Source organism: Neoarius graeffei, chromosome 12, assembly GCF_027579695.1.
Source record: "Neoarius graeffei isolate fNeoGra1 chromosome 12, fNeoGra1.pri, whole genome shotgun sequence".
NCBI classification, from domain to species: Eukaryota; Metazoa; Chordata; class Actinopteri; order Siluriformes; family Ariidae; genus Neoarius; species Neoarius graeffei.
The window spans coordinates 64,586,459-64,603,579 of NC_083580.1; positions in this window are offsets into that span (position 1 = coordinate 64,586,459).

Here is a 17,121-nt window from a genome sequence, read left to right on the forward strand (position 1 = left end):
GGACCACCATTCACTTCAGTAATCATCCAATAAATAAATGGATATCTTGATATTCAACATTTTATTGACATATACAACTTCAAATTGCCAATTTAAAATTTACTGCAAAAACTTGTCTCTGACAATAATGAAATAATCTTCAAAAAAAAAAAACAGCTCTCCATATCGTGCACGCACAAAGCACAAAAAATAAGATTATAAAAATTCCTTTCCATAAGACTTTCCATAAGACTCTCCATCCCAACCAAGTTAGTAGGCTATTAAACTGTTAACGCGAACATGAACAGAAATGTGCGGACCATAACTGAGCTGCTATCAGTGCCTGGTTACAGGTGTCCAAAGGTAGAGGTGCGCTCCGGGTTTGTGGAGATAAAGTCTCTCATGAGGGAACAAATGTCCAAAGAGTTCAGAATTGCAGTGTGGGCATGCATCAAAGAAAGGTGTGTGAGTCTTTTCTGGGTCATGGTGTTGCGTATCCATGTTTTCAAAAGACGCAAGGCGGAGAAAGTGCGCTCAGATGATGCCACGGAGATGGGTAGGCACAGGCATAACTCTATCAGTTTTTCTGCCTCTGAAAACATGGCTCTTGTTTGGGGTTGGAGCTCGGTCAAACACGACGCCACATTTTGGACTGTGACACCCTTAGACCCTTTGTCTTTTGTGACATGGCAGAGATGGTTTGCGATGCTTGGCCCAAGCATTTTGAGCTGGAGTTCAAGGCGCTCTGTGTCAACCTCCTGCGGGAGTTGAAGTTCCTCCAGATTGACGCGCATTCCCTCTGCCGCTTTAATAACAGCTCTCTCCCGTTTTGCTGCAAGTTCCATACTGCCCTGATCAAATCGTCGTTCCAGCTCTGTCGATATGACATCAACAGCTTCAAAAAAGCTACGACGCCAATCCACCAGTGCACAACTGGCCACGGCCTCTGGGTTGGTAGTTTGGCGAAGACGAGCTGGGGTTTTGCTGACTCTCACGGTGGTGTCTGGCATTTTCAGGGCGTTTTGTGATGCTCAGGTTTCAACCTTGCCAATCAGCTCATCCACAACGGTGTCATCCCGGAGTGTGGCGATTTGCTCTCTCAGCACCTGTATGCATTCCAATGCACCTTGTGCAGTTGCTGTGGCGCTCTGTAGGCTTGTGGCAACTGCTTCGCAGGGTTCGAACAAGGCATGACAGCAAAGAAGACCGAAGTATGTTCTCCCTTTTAAAGCCTGTTTGTAGAGTCCCCCGATTTTTGCTCTGCTGTCTCCCCTGACACTCTTGTCATCCTGCAACTCGTGTAGTGTAGACAGCAGAGAAGGGTAAGCTGCAGTGACGCGTTTGATGGCCATGTCACGAATGCACCACCGTGTGGGGCAAAGGCCCAAAATATTGATAGCAACCTCATCACAGCCAAAAAACGTCTGGTAGAGATCTTTTCGTTTTGATGACTCTCTGATTACCGCTGAGACGCCCTGAACAAAGTTCAGGGTGTCGGCCACAAGGCTAACTTCATGCGCGGCTTCTTGAAGAATTAAATCCAGAGAATGGTTGGCACAATGTACATAAAGTGACTGTGGGTTCACCTCCTTCAGCCGAGCTTGCACACCTGAAAAACGCCCAGACATATTGGCAGCTCCATCAAAACAAAATCCTGTAATCCGTTCCATAGGGAGGCTCAGTCGTAAGAAAATGTCCTTAATGCAATTGAACAGAGTTTCTCCTGTGCTGTCTGGGGCGTTGTAAAACCCCAAAAATGCTGTGTGGGGCACAAGGCTGCTGTCAACATACTTGAGACTGCAGGAGAACTGCTCTGTGTTGCTGATGTCGGTCGTGCCATCAGCTGTCAGACCATAAAATCGACAGTGAGCTGAGCGGGCAACAATTTCATTTTGGATGGCATGGGCGAACTTTTGAATGATTTCATTTTGGATTGTGGCTGACATCCAGTTTTTTCTCCCTTCAATCCATTTTCGTTCTTCGGGGAGGTCATAGGTACGCTCCAGCATTAATTCATAAAGTATTCCTTCTCGTGTTGTGTCGCCTCTGAAGGCAATGCCTTTACTCCCCAGGAATCGAATGGTCCTGAAGAGAAGCTCCAAGCAGTGTCGCACTGTGAGCTGCATTTTGGCACACGCATGGGATAACCAAGCATCTATTGGGACATCCTGCAAAGCAGCCAACTTTTGAACGCATTCGCGGTGAAAGTCGGATCTCTCATGCTCGTTAAATTTTTCTGCAGCCCTGCGCCAATTTGTAAATCCAGTGTTGATAAAGGGGTTATCTTTTTTAATTTTGTCTCTTTGTGCGAGTTTTTTTTCGACCACTTTCAAGCACACAAAGCAGAAAATTACATCCTTGTCCTCAACATAATGCAGCCACTGCCATCTCGTAAACCAAGTTGGTTTCACAGAACGGGAAAAACTTTCATTTACACAACGCCGTGAGGGGAATTTAAACTCTGATGTTGGCTGTGAGGGTTTATCTAGGCCCACCAAGCTAGGATGGGTTGAGGGCGCAGGAACTGGATCTGGCCGTGGATCAGGCACTGACAGAGGTGGCGGCGGCCTACTCACATTGCTCTCGCTACTATCCTCCTCATGGATGGTTGTTGTGGTGCTCTTCTTTAGAGGCGGTGGTTTCCCAAAAAAATCAACAATTCGTTTTTGTGACATAGCTTCTTTCTCATCTGTAGCCTACATGTAGCCTACGGACTCTCACGCAGAATAGAGCGAGCTGACAACAGTAACCATTGGCAACGCTTCTGCGACCAGGATATCAAGTCGACCTAAATTATCTATCTGTCATCACTAAATTATAATCTGTCACCACTGTCCAAAATATACCTACAGTTTTCAGACAGATCATTTACAGATTGAGAAAATAAAATAATATAAAAAAATTCTCACTCTCGCCAATAGGGGGTGCTGCAGCACCTGTAGCACCCCCACCTCCGACGGCCATGGGTGTATACATTTCATAATAAATTTGGCACACCCAGTATTTGCTGTTGCACACTCAATGTTTTATTTCTGGCTACGCCACTGAACCACAACATGGTTGTCATCTTGGAGACGCTTTCAGCTTTGCAAGGAATAAGTATTTCGGAGACCAAATGGAATTGAATTGAACAGAAATGGACAGAAATGGACAGATATGGATGAAATGGACAGATATGGACGAGTGGTGTGGATGTGTAAAGACTGCATCTGTTCGAAAGACCAAACAATCTCTATCTTATCGACATTCGGCTCCCTGAACAGCACCGGCCTCGATCAAGGCCGTTGCTGGGGCAACATTTCCCCCAGAAGGTCACTGCTGGGAGACACTCTCGCATTCTTCGCATTCCTTCCACAATTTTCCGCGGTCGCCGTTTTTCACCCCCAGTGTGACAAACGGGTGCGTGACCAGCGCCATTTGCATGGCTGCAGGAGCGGACGGCTGCTTGCTTGTGCTGGGTTACCTCTACCTCCTCCCCTCCTACCCCCTTACCCCTCCCCCCCACCCCTGATTGCCCCCTCCTTCCCCCCTTTCCCCCCCTCAAGTCCCATGTTTTAAAGTGTACTTGTGTTATTGTGTGCTTGTGCGGAGGTTTTTAAATGCTCCCACACTGTACTCCTGATAGGAGCATAGTGAGGAGGTGTTCTTTTTTTCCTCATCTTTCCTCATGTTACTACTGTGTTTCTTTTTCTTTTCTTTTATCCCTGTCTTCCTGTCCTGTTCCCCCTCTGTAAGGACAGGTTGATGGTCAATTTCACTGGTAACAGTGATAATAAAGGGTTCATTCATTCATTCATTCATTCATTCATTCAAATATAGTACAATATAAATAATTTGTACAAAAAGTTTTTTAGTTTTATTACTTATCGTCTACAACAGTGTTTTTAATATAATAATAAGAATAATATTAACAACCACTAATAATAATTAGTAGTAATAGTAATTATTATTGATTATTAATCATTACTACTTATGAATTAGTGATTAATAAGTACTAGGGATTATTAAATGTTATAAAATTAAGTTATTAAAAATTATTACAAATAATTATTAAAACGTAGTAATTGGTAGAATACAAACAAATACTCATGGATTATAGATAATTTTTTTTAAATAGTGAACACTGATATAAAATAACTATACTACTACTACTAATAATAATAATTAATAAACAATAATACTACTAGTAATACTTGTTATTATTATTATTATTATTATTATTATTAGTAGTAGTAGTAGTAGTAGTAGTAGTAGTAGTTCAATTGTTATAACAATGTTCACTATTAAAAACAAATTATTTTCTATAATCCATGAATAATTGTTTGTATTACTACTAATAATAATAATAATTACTACTTTTTTAATAATAATTTTAACTAATCTTATAACTCAATTTTATAGCATTTTAATAATCACTACTTATTATTTATTAGTATAATTTAGTAGTTGATAATAATAATTACTACTTATTATTAAATTACATTTCGGTAAATTATTATTAAAAAAGTAGCTATTATTATTAGTAGTAGTAATACAAACAATTATTCATGGATTATAGATAATAATTAATGATTATTTTGGAATAATGAACATTGATATAACAATTGCACTGATGATAATTAGCTTACAGTTATTACAACACATTCATTAATATTGATAATGGTTATGAAAGGTGACAGTTGTTTTTCTGTGTTTAATGTAACGCTCTGATGATTGTATGACTGCATAAACAGGTTTATGCTGTTACCTGCTATAATGCAGAAGATACTCGAGAACTTCCTCAGCCAGCTGTATACTGTACGACACTCAGACTGATTTTGCTGTCGGACACAAAATCACACATCATCAAAGATAATCTTTGGGGATTGAAATAATGCCGGCTAAGGTTGTTCAGCTGGTTCTACTTGTCATTTATTGTTTTCATTTTTGAAATGATTCATGGTGTTTTCTCCAGTAAACAAAAGTCTTCTCCTTGCTGCTACAGTAGTTTTGCAGGCCCAAAACACATGACTTTGCTTCAGCTGTTTGCATATCTAACAGTTGCCATCGATGCACCCTGTTGTTCACCAGCTGTGTGCATTCTTCTTAAAGTTAGTAAAAAAAACTATTGCAGAAAACAGTTTTAAGTTGTCGTATTTATCATTTTCTTTGCCATAGTCTTAATTTTTCCATTTAGAGGTCTTGAAAAGGTCTTAAAAGTCTTTAAATTTGTACTTGAAAAATGTGCAGATACCCTGCTAAGGCTAGTGCCCAGATACAAACACTTTAAAAAGTGTTTGTGCACACACACACAATGAAAACAGGACAACTTTCTGATTTTTATAGTGATTGGTACTTGCAGACATTAAAAGTTGTACTTGAAAGCATTACACCCATCCATTATCTGTACCTGCTTATCCTGTTCTATAAGGTTGCAGGCAAGCTGGAGCCTATCCCAGCTGACTATGGGCGAGAGGCGGGGTACACCCTGGGCAAGTTGCCAGGTCATCACAGGGCAAAGCTTTAAACTAGTATGAAAAGCTATAAAGATAATATTTCTTCATTTCCTCTCAATTTTTAATATGTACATGTTTACACAAAGCCTGGCCTTGTGTACCTCGCCTCTCGCTCATCGCCAGCTGGGATAGGCTCCAGTTTGCCTGCGATCCTGCAGAACAGGTTAAGCGGCTACAGATAATGGTGGATGGATGTACAAGGCAATAGGCCATTTACAGGAATTGGTCACGTGTCAATTTTCCCCATAGCAACAAGCCCGTGGTGGGCAAGCTAACTTGACATTCCTTGACAACCATAAGAGTTTGACTGGCGATGCAAAGCAATCCATTTCTATAATAGCTGTTTTTACCTTTTCTACTGTCTTTTTTTACCTGAATTTTTGTGTGTACTTGGAAAAAGTTTGTGGTTTTAACTTCTGTCGTAAGTTAAAGCATTTACAATTGTTATGTATCGATCTTTGTGCAAAATTGTTGGAGTAGATGAAGTACTTTTAAAAAATAAAAGTGATTTATTAAAAAAACCCTCTCTGATTCACTTTAACTTATGACAGAAGTATTGTATTTATTGCAGGGGTAATAAATGCAACAGCTGAAGTTAAATAAAAAACAGAAAGAATTCAAATTATAACAAAAGTGGCAGTACAGCACTTGGGTATGGTGGGCCTAAAATGGGAAGAAATACGAGCTGGGCTCAGTGTGCAGCCAAGTCAGGAAGGAAACAGTTTAGGATAGTCCTATTGGTCATGCTACTCTTACAGTGAAATGCCAGAAGTTTGTTAGCTAATGGACAGGATTTTAAGGAATTCATTGAGAGCAGAAATGAGAAGCCAGTTGTCATTTGTATTCAAGAAACCTGGCTGAAGCCTAGGTTGGATTTTGTTTTATATAACTACATTAGTGTGAGGCGAGACAGAGAGCAAGGAAATGGTGTAGGATGTGTAACTTTTATAAAAAGGGGATAGGGAAGGAACAGGAATATGTTGTAGTGGAGGTGTGGGCAGAAAAGAAGAAAATAATAATAATAATAAACTTTTATAACCCATGCAAACAATTAGAATACAATGAGCTAGAGAAGATTGAAGGTCAGGATAATGATAATGTTATTTGGTGTGGGGACTTCAATGCCCATAGCACATTATGGGGAGGAGATAAAACAGATAATAATGGTTTAGTAATAGAGGCTATGTTAAATGACAGAAATTTAGTGTTCTTAAATGATGGTAGAAAGACGAGAATATATTTAAGAAGTGGCAAAGAATCAGTGTTGGATCTCACTATAATGTCCAGCAGATTGGTCCCTAAATGTGAGTGGGAAGTATACGAGAAAGGAACCATAGGAAGTGACCATTATCCAGTTATGTGTAAGCTGAGCACTGATATTCCAAGGCACACAGGAAACAGTAGTAGTAGATGGGTTTTCCAAAAAGCTAATTGGGAAAGATTTATGGAGCTAAGTGTGTTAGGACTGGGACTGTTTTGGCCTCTAGAGGCCGCTGTTATTTCCTTTTCTGGTCATGTTTGTTTTGGCCTCTAGAGGTCACCACTGTGTTCTGTGTTTTGTTTTTGTCTTATTGCCTGTTTCCTGCCCCGCCCTGTCCTTAATTAGTTTGTGTATTTATACCCCTGAGTTCAGTCCTCTTGTCACGGAGTCTTTGTGCTGTTATGTTTAGCTCCAGTTTCCTCGGAGTCTTTGTGCTGTTATGTTTAGCTCCAGTTTCCTCTGCACCGTGTTCCTTGCCTTTGTCTTTTTGGTTTTGCACTTTGCTTTTCTTTTTGGACTTTTGGGATTTACTGTTTTTTGGATCTTCTGAGTGTTTGCATTTTTGCCTTTTCTTTTCTTATTTTTGGACTTTGTACTTTTGGATATTTTTTATTTTCCCTTTATCTTCTGAGCTTTTGGATTACTTTTGTTTTTTGCCGTGGATTGTATATATTGTAAATAAACCTTTTGATACTTTTCTACTTCCGCCTCACGCCTCTGCATTTAAGTCATCCCCCTGGTGGCCTAGTGGGGGTTTGCTGGATTATCACACCAGCGAACCAGGTTCGAATCCCAGCAAAACCCTAACAGAAAGACTCCGTCATGACCGACTCAGCAGAGGCTGCTTCAACTGTCTACCCGGCCAACCTTCAGAGAATTATGGCAGCTTTGACATGCTTTGGAGCGACCATGGACGAACGCTCACCAGCCAACGTGAGGCCCTTGCTTGCCACGAGGAACTGCTTCAGCAAATTGGGAAAACCCTGGCACAGCTGACAACTCTGCCTGCATCTCCTCATCCTGATCCGGCTCCCACTCCAGTGCCTCCTGCCACGCTGTCTCCTTCACCTCGCGAACCCAGCCTTCCTGTACCACAGAGGTATGACGGCAAGCACGGTGAGTGCCGGGAGTTCCTTACCCAGTGCCAACTCACCTTTGAGCTCCAGCCTACCACCTATACTACGGATTGCCGCAAGATTGCCTTTGTGATAACCTTGTTAGCTGGTAAGGCACGAGCTTGGGCAATGGCCATCTGGCAAAGACAGGGACCCGAGTGTTCTGACTTCAAGCTATTTATGGAGGAGATGCTTCGGGTCTTCGATCAGGCAGACATCAGTAAAGATGCAGCCAGGAAGCTCATGTCTGTCCGACAGGAGGGGAGCGTTGCAGACTACGCCATCTCGTTCCGGACCCTCGCAGCAGTACGTGGATGGAACGAGACTGTTCAGTTCAGTTTAAGTTTATTGTCCCCTAAGGAGGGGAAACTTGTCTTGCAGCAGGTAAACATACAGATAACACAACAGATAACAAGCAGACTGCCCTGGTGTTAGCCTTCCACCATGGTCTGTCTGACCCCATCAAAGACGGTCTGGCTTCTATCGGATGCCCAAGTGACCTCGAAACGCTGATCTCACATTCTACTCGCCTTGACAACAGGATGAGAGAACGCCGCCAATTCCTGAGCCTCCCCGGCCTCCCTGCCTCTACCTGGAGCCCGTCTACCTCCTCCAGTGATTGTCCAGAGCCCATGCAAGTTGGCTGTACTCGTCTCTCCGTAGCCGAGAGGGAGCGCAGAAGGAGGGACAAGTGCTGCATCTACTGTGGCAAGCCTGGTCACTTCTGAGCATCATGTCCCGAGCTCTTGGGAAAAGGACCGCCCCGTCCAGCCGAGGGAGGGTTGTGACGGGGCCTACCCTCTCTCCCGGACTCCCTGGCCAAGGAATCTACATCCTGGTCTCCATCTCCTGGGGTGAGTCCGTCCACTCTTGTCAAGCCTTGTTAGACTCAGGGGCGGCTGGAAACTTTATGGATATCCACTTCGCCCAAAGCATCAATGTCCCGACTGCGCCTCTTGAAGTCCCACTGTCTGTGTCTGCCCTCGATGGCCAAGCGTTAGGTGATGGAAGAGTCACCAAAGTTACTTCTACAGTCTTCCTCCAGTCTCAAGGTCACAAGGAAGAAATATCCCTGCACCTGATTCCTTCACCTGAGTTCCCAGTTATTCTAGGTCTTCCTTGGCTTACCCGCCACAACCCTCATATAGACTGGGTCACTAGCCAGGTTGTGGAGTGGGGTCCTGCTTGCTATGCCTCTTGTCTGCTCTCTAGCTCTCCTGTGTCTCCTGCCAAGCCTCCTGATCTCACCGAGTTATCTCAAGTTCCCACAGAGTACTGGGATCTCAAGGAAGTTTTCAGTAAGAGCAGGGCCGCCGTTCTCCCTCCGCACCATGCCTATGACTGTGCCATCGACTTGCTCCCTGGGACTACCCCTCCTTGTGGCAGACTGTTTTCCCTCTCTCAGCCAGAACGCAAGGCCATGGAGGAGTACATCAAGGAGGCCTTGGCCTCTGGGTTCATTCGACCCTCCACCTCACCCGCTGGTGCCGGCTTCTTCTTTGTCGGCAAGAAGGATGGGGGGCTCCGGCCATGTATTGATTATAGGGGCCTGAACAAGATCACCATGCGCAACCGCTATCCCATTCCACTGATGTCCACAGCATTCGACCTGCTCCAAGGCGCCACCATCTTCACCAAGTTGGACTTACGGAACGCATACCATCTCGTCCATATCCGACAGGGAGACGAGTGGAAGACCGCCTTTAACACCCCGTCTGGGCACTACGAGTACCAGGTGATGCCCTTCGGACTCACCAACGCACCAGCTGTTTTTCAGGCCCTTTTCAACGACGTCTTGAGGGATATGATTCATCAATACGTTTTCGTCTACCTCGACGACATCCTGATATTCTCCAAGACCTTACAGGAGCACCGCCACCATGTCCGCCAAGTCCTCCAGAGACTTTTACAGAATAATCTGTTTGCTAAAGCCCAGAAATGCGAGTTTCATGTCCCCGAGGTCTCCTTCCTGGGATTTATCGTACGAACGGGGCAACTCCAAATGGACCCAGCCAAGACCCTGGCCGTCCGGGACTGGCCTACTCCCAAGTCCGTTAAGGAGGTTCAGCGGTTCTTAGGATTCGCTAACTTCTACCACAAGTTCATCAGGAACTTCAGCTCCGTAGCAGCACCTATGTCGGACCTCACCAAAAGGACTGGTGGTTCCTATGTCTGGTCCCCTCAGGCGGAAAAGGTGTTTAATGACCTCAAACACCGCTTTTGCACGGCATCTATTCTGGTTCTTCCGGACACCTCCCAACCATTCATCGTGGAGGTGGACGCCTCGGACAGTGGTGTCGGCACGGTGCTCTCTCAACGCTCGGAAGGGAAGCTGCACCCCTGTGCTTACTTCTCCCACTGCCTGAGCCCTGCGGAGTCCCGCTATGATGTGGGGGATCGGGAACTGCTAGCGGTTAAACGAGCCCTTGAGGAGTGGAGGCACTGGCTGGAGGGTGCGCAACATCCATTCCTGGTGTGGACGGACCATAAGAACCTGGAGTACCTCCAGCAAGCCAAGAGGCTGAACCCACGACAGGCTAGGTGGGCTTTGTTTTTCAGCCGTTTCAATTTCACCCTATCATACCGCCCGGGCTCTAAGAACACCAAACCGGACGCGCTCTCCAGGCTGTTCTCACCCAACAACAGGGAAAGTGAAGTTGGGCCTATCATCCCTGTATCCCGGATTGTGGCTCCTGTCCGCTGGGGTATTGAGGAGACCGTTTGACAAGCTCAACGCCGGGACCCTGATCCTGGGATGGGGCCACCGGGCCTCCTGTACGTCCCTCGTCAAGCCCGGGCCAAGGTTCTCCAGTGGGGTCACTCTTCCCCTCTCACCGCCCACCCAGGAGCTCGGAGGACCCTGGACTTCCTGAAAAGACGCTTCTGGTGGCCTAACATGGAGAAGGAAGTAAGGTCATTCGTCCTGTCCTGTGAGGTCTGCACCAGAACCAAGAACCCGTGGCAGCGTCCCCAGGGTCTCCTGCATCCTCTGCCTATTCCCCGGCGTCCCTGGTCCCATGTGGTGGTCGACTTCATCACGGGTCTCCCTGAGTCTCAAGGTAACACTGTCATTTTGGTCATTGTGGACAGATTCTCCAAGGCCTGCCGCTTTATACCACTGTGCAAACTCCCTTCTGCCCTTGACACTGCTAAATTGCTATTTAATCACATCTTCCGAGTCTTTGGTCTTCCACAGGACATTGTCTCTGACCGGGGGCCCCAGTTCTCCTCCCGAGTGTGGCACGGCTTCTGCAAGCTCATCAGGGCCACTGCCAGCCTCTCCTCTGGGTTCCACCCCCAGTCCAATGCCCAGACGGAGAGGCTCAATCAAGACCTGGAAACCACCCTGCAAGGCCTGGCTATGGATAACCCGACATTGTGGAGCACCTGGCTGCCATGGGCTGAGTACGCCCACAACACCCTGCAGTCATCGGCCACCAAGCTGTCGCCGTTCCAGTGCCAATTCGGGTTCCAGCCACCTCTGTTCCCGGACCAGGAGGAGGACGCTGGGGTGCCCTCGGTCAACCAATACGTGAGACGGTGTTGCAAGACCTGGAGCAAGGTCAGGAGGACACTCATCCAGACCTCCAGTACCAACCAGACTCAGGCCAACCGCCATAGGAGACCTGCCCACACTTTCCACCCTGGACAGTGGGTTTGGCTGTCCACCAAGGACCTTCCTCTGTGGGTGGAGAACCGCAAGCTTGCTCCTCGCTACATTGGCCCCTTCAAGGTTGTACGCAGAGTTAACCCTGTCTCCTACCGGCTCCAGTTACCACGTACGCTAAGGATTAACCCCACATTCCATGTTTCCCTGTTGTGGCCCATACTGACGTCCACGTATGCCCCTGCCCCTAGGAACCCCCCGCCCCCCCGCATCTTCCAGGGTCAGACTGCTTTCACCGTGCGCTGCCTGCTGGACTCCCGCCAGGTTCGCGGGGGTCTCCAATATCTTGTGGACTGGGAGGGCTATGGCCCTGAGGAACGCTGCTGGGTCCCAGCTCGGGACATACTAGACAAAGAACTTTGTTGGGACTTCCATTCGGCCCATCCTGATCGTCCTGGGAACGTCAGGAGATGCTCCTGGGGGGGGGGGGGGGGGGGGGGGGTCCTGTTAGGACTGGGACTGTTTTGGCCTCTAGAGGCCGCTGTTATTTCCTTTTCTGGTCATGTTTGTTTTGGCCTCTAGAGGTCACCACTGTGTTCTGTGTTTTGTTTTTGTCTTATTGCCTGTTTCCTGCCCCGCCCTGTCCTTAATTAGTTTGTGTATTTATACCCCTGAGTTCAGTCCTCTTGTCACGGAGTCTTTGTGCTGTTATGTTTAGCTCCAGTTTCCTCTGCACCGTGTTCCTTGCCTTTGTCTTTTTGGTTTTGCACTTTGCTTTTCTTTTTGGACTTTTGGGATTTACTGTTTTTTGGATCTTCTGAGTGTTTGCATTTTTGCCTTTTCTTTTCTTATTTTTGGACTTTGTACTTTTGGATATTTTTTATTTTCCCTTTATCTTCTGAGCTTTTGGATTACTTTTGTTTTTTGCCGTGGATTGTATATATTGTAAATAAACCTTTTGATACTTTTCTACTTCCGCCTCACGCCTCTGCATTTAAGTCATCCCCCTGGTGGCCTAGTGGGGGTTTGCTGGATTGGCAAACCAGGTTCGAATCCCAGCAAAACCCTAACAAAGTGACTCCTATCTCAAGGCAGTACAAGAGGAAGATGATGTTGAGAATTATGAGATTGAAATTCGGCAGAGTATATATCTGGCTGCAATGGCTTCTATTCCTAAAAGTACAGGTAAAAGTGTGAGGAAAGCTGTACCATGGTGGAATGAGACATGTGCTGAAGCCATAAAGAACAGAAATCGAGCTTTTAGAGTGCTGAAAAGAACTCATAATTTTCAACATCTAATTGATTATAAACAGCTTCAGGTAGTGGTGAGAAGAACTATAAGGCAGATGAAAAGGACATACTGGAGGGAGTACTGTAGCTCTATTGGGAGTACAACTTCCATTGAGCAAGTATGGGGGATGATCAAGAGAATGGAAGGCAATAGAAGAGACTGGTCCTATCCTATCCTTTCTGATGGAGAACAGGTGGCAGTATCAAATGCAGAGAAAGCAGAAATGATGGTGAAATCATTGAGTAAAGTACATAGCTCCTATAATCTGTCTGAAGAGGAGAAGAAGGGCAGGGCAGAAACAAAGGAGACATATGCTGAAGTTATAATAAGAAAGGAAAAAGTCCAAGATAAGTATAATGTTCCATTCACTCTAGAAGAGCTAAAAGCGGCACTGTCTAAATGTAAGAAGTCAGCACCAGGAAAGGATGAAGTCTGCTATACCATGCTAAGACACTTAAGTGATGAGGGACTTCAGAGGCTTCTAAATTTATATAACAAAGTATGGGAGGAGGGCAGAATTCCCTCAGGGTGGAAGGAGGCAGTTATCATCCCCATCAAAAAAACAGGGAAGGATGCCAGTAACCCAGTAAACTACAGGCCAATAGCTTTAACATCCCATGTTGGCAAATTAATGGAGAGACTGATTAATGGAAGAATGATGCATTATGTTGAAGAAAGAGGGCTGATGGCCAACTACCAAAGTGGGTTTAGGAAAGGGAGAGGCACTACTGACTCAATACTGTGCTTAGAGAATGAGATAAGGAAAGCTCAGATAAGCAAAGAGACTGTTGTGGCGATATTCTTAGATGTTGAGAAAGCATATGGCATGTTGTGGGTAGAAGGCCTTTTAATTAAAATCCATACAATGGGAAAAAGTGGAAGTATGTTTAACTGGGTAATGGACTTCCTAAGTGGGAGAAGTATTCAGGTAAAAATCTGATCAGAAATATCAAGGAAGTGTATAGTAGAAAATGGTACCCCTCAAGGTAGTGTAATAAGCCCTTTACTGTTCAATATCATGATTAATGATATTTTTTCAGAAATTCACCCAGGGATTGGAAAATCACTGTTTGCAGATGATGGAAGTCTATGGAAAAGGGGGGAAAATGTTAATTTTATTGTGAGAAAAATGCAAGAAGGTGTAACTCAAGTACAAGGTTGGGGAAGGAAGTGGGGCTTTAGATTCTCTATTGGAAAGTCCAAAATCATGTTCTTTACAAGGAAGAAGATTGGAGAGAATATAAAAGTGTCCCTTTATGGCAAGGATCTGGAAAAGGTGGAAAACTTTAAGTTCTTGGGAGTATTTTTTGATTCAAGACTAAATGGAGGCACCATATAGGGAGAGTGACTAACAGGTGTAAAAAGCTCAAGAACTTAATGAGATGTCTTGCTGGAACCGAATGGGGAGCAAGTATGGCCTCTTTAAAACAAATTTATGTATACCTGATAAGGTCAAGAATGGAGTATGGTAGCTTGGCATATGGATCTGCTTCTAAATCAGTTCTGTCCTGGCTAGATGAAGTTCAATCTAAAGCTCTTAGGATATGCACAGGAGCTGTGAGGTCAGCTCCTGTGTGTGCGCTCCTAGTTGAAGCAGGAGAAATGCCACTTAGTCTCCGCCAGAAGCAACTGCAGGCTAATTACTTTGTAAGTATGAAGGGTCAAACAGATAATCATCCAGTTAAAGCAGTGAGTCAGCCAAGCTGGGAGAGAGAGGTGGCAGAATTGTCAAGCTATGGGTGGTCAAGTGACATTATAGCTGAGGAACTGGCAGTACATGACAAAGTTTTCTGTCCTGTTGTGTTGTGGCCTACTGTTCCTTTGTGGCAGCTGGAGGTACCCAAAGTTGATTTAGATCTACTTGAGTTTAAAGCAGAGAATAACACTGGGGATCTAGTTAGCACATTTCAAATCCAGGTAGCAGAAAGATACCAAGACCACATTTTAATCTTTACCGATGGGTCAAAGGACCCAGAGACAGACGCTACTGGTGCAGCTTTTATTGTCCAAGGATGGAACATTAGCTCATTCAAGAGAACATCAGATTTCCTGAGTGTGTTCACAGTAGAATTGTATGCTATTCTAATGGCAGTACAGTGGACAACTCAGATAAATAATCAGAAAGTACTGGTGTGCAGTGACTCTGTATCAGCTGTGCATAGTATTGGGACAGGCTCATCCAGGAGTCGGCAAGACCTAATTTATGACATCCTTCTGGCTATTAGAGAAGTGGCGAGGAAAGGGATTGAGGTGTCATTGATGTGGGTTCCTGCACATATTGGTATTCCAACAAATGAGAAAGTGGATAGGCTAGCAAAAAAAGCAGTGAAAAAAGAAAATATTGACATCAATGTTAGTCTTTCCAAAGCGGGAGGCAAGTGCATTGTCTGGAAACAAGTAAACCTAAAGTGGCAGCAGTGCTGGGAACAAGAGAGCAAGGGGAGACATTTATTCTCATTAACTAGCAGAGTGACTGATTCAGTAAACTGTAAAAGAGGAGGGTGGAAAAGGAAGGATGAAGTCACTATTTCTAGGCTGAGAATTGGACATACTTACCTCAACAGTACTCTCTTCCTGCTACGAAAACATCAGGATGTTCTGTGCCTAGAATGTCAACAGCTTGAGACAGTGCATCATGTTCTTATTGCCTGTGAGAAATACAGTAGAGAAAGACAAGAACTTTTTACAGAACTCAGGAAAGTGGGCATGAAAGAAGTGTCAGTGGGAACAATTTTAGAAATGGGATCAACTGGGAAGGGAAAGTGTTGGCTTTTAAAATATCTAAAGGACACAGGACTCCTTCAATAAAAAGGCACAGTCTCAAGCTAAAAGAGTAATAAGGGAAACTAAGAGGAATTACTGGAGGAGTTTCTGTAATACTATTGGATCAGAAGTTAAGGTCACTGAGGTATGGGGAATGATCAGAAAGATGGGAGGAATAAGAAGGGATTTCTTTTTTACCAGTAATTAAAGATAGTGATGGTGAAGCAGTAAATAATGATGAAAAAGCAGAGATGCTTGCTAGGGCCTTTGTTAAAGTGCATAGCTCTAAAAACTTATCAAATGAAGAGTTACTATGGAGAACAAAAATGATTGAAGATAATGGAAACTTATTAGGAAAGAAAGATACAAGTGAGAGTGCACTTGATAGGAATTTTATATTATTTGAACTGAAAAGAGCATTAGTGGGTGTTAAAAATACGTCTCCAGGTAAAGATAGAATTTGTTATAAAATGATTGAACAATTATCTGATGTGGCTAAAAGTGTGATTTTAAAGTTATATAATAAAATTTGGGAGCAAGGTAAGCTGCCCTCTAGTTGGAAACATTCAGTAGTGGTACCTATAGCTAAACCAGGTAAAGATAAAGCAGAGGTCAAAAGCTATAGGCCTATAGCACTAACTTCCAAGCTTTGCAAGTTGATGGAAAGGATGATAACTAAGAGGTTAGTATATGAGATTGAAAAAAGAAGTATTTTCTCTCTACATCAAAGTGGTTTTAGAAATGGCCGTACTACTATGGATCCAATAATCTGCCTAGAAAATGAAATTAGGAAAGCTCAAGCAAACAAGGAGTCAGTCTTGGCAACGTTCTTTGATATTGAAAAAGCATGATATGCTCTGGAAAGAGGGTCTTTTACTTAAGTTGAATAAAATGGGAATAGAAGGTAAAATGTTCAATTGGATTAGAGATTTTTAAAGGAATAGAACTATAGAAGTAAGAGTTGGAGCGAGCCATTCAAATATCTACTCTATAGAAAATGGTACCCCACAGGGTAGCGTTTGCAGCCCAATTCTCATCTCATTATCTCTAGCCGCTTTATCCTTCTACAGGGTCGCAGGCAAGCTGGAGCCTATCCCAGCTGACTACGGGCGAAGGGTACACCCTGGACAAGTCGCCAGGTCATCACAGGGCCGACACATAGACACAGACAACCATTCACACTCACACCTACGGTCAATTTAGAGTCACCAGTTAACCTAACCTGCATGGCTTTGGACTGTGGGGGAAACCGGAGCACCCGGAGGAAACCCACGCGGACACGGGGAGAACATGCAAACTCCACACAGAAAGGCCCTCGCCGGCCCCGGGGCTCGAACCCAGGACCTTCTTGCTGTGAGGCGACAGCGCTAACCACTACACCACCGTGCCGCCCCAGCCCAAGTCTATTTAATATAAATGATGAATGATGTTTTTAACAATATTGACTCCAGAATCAGTAGAGCACTTTATGCAGATGATGGGGCACTGTGGGTGAGAGGCCGAAATTCTGATAGTCTGAGGAACAGAATGCAAATAGCTATAAACGACTCGAGGTTGAAAGATGGTCACATGAGTGGGGGTTTCATTTATCTGTTGAAAAGACACAAGTT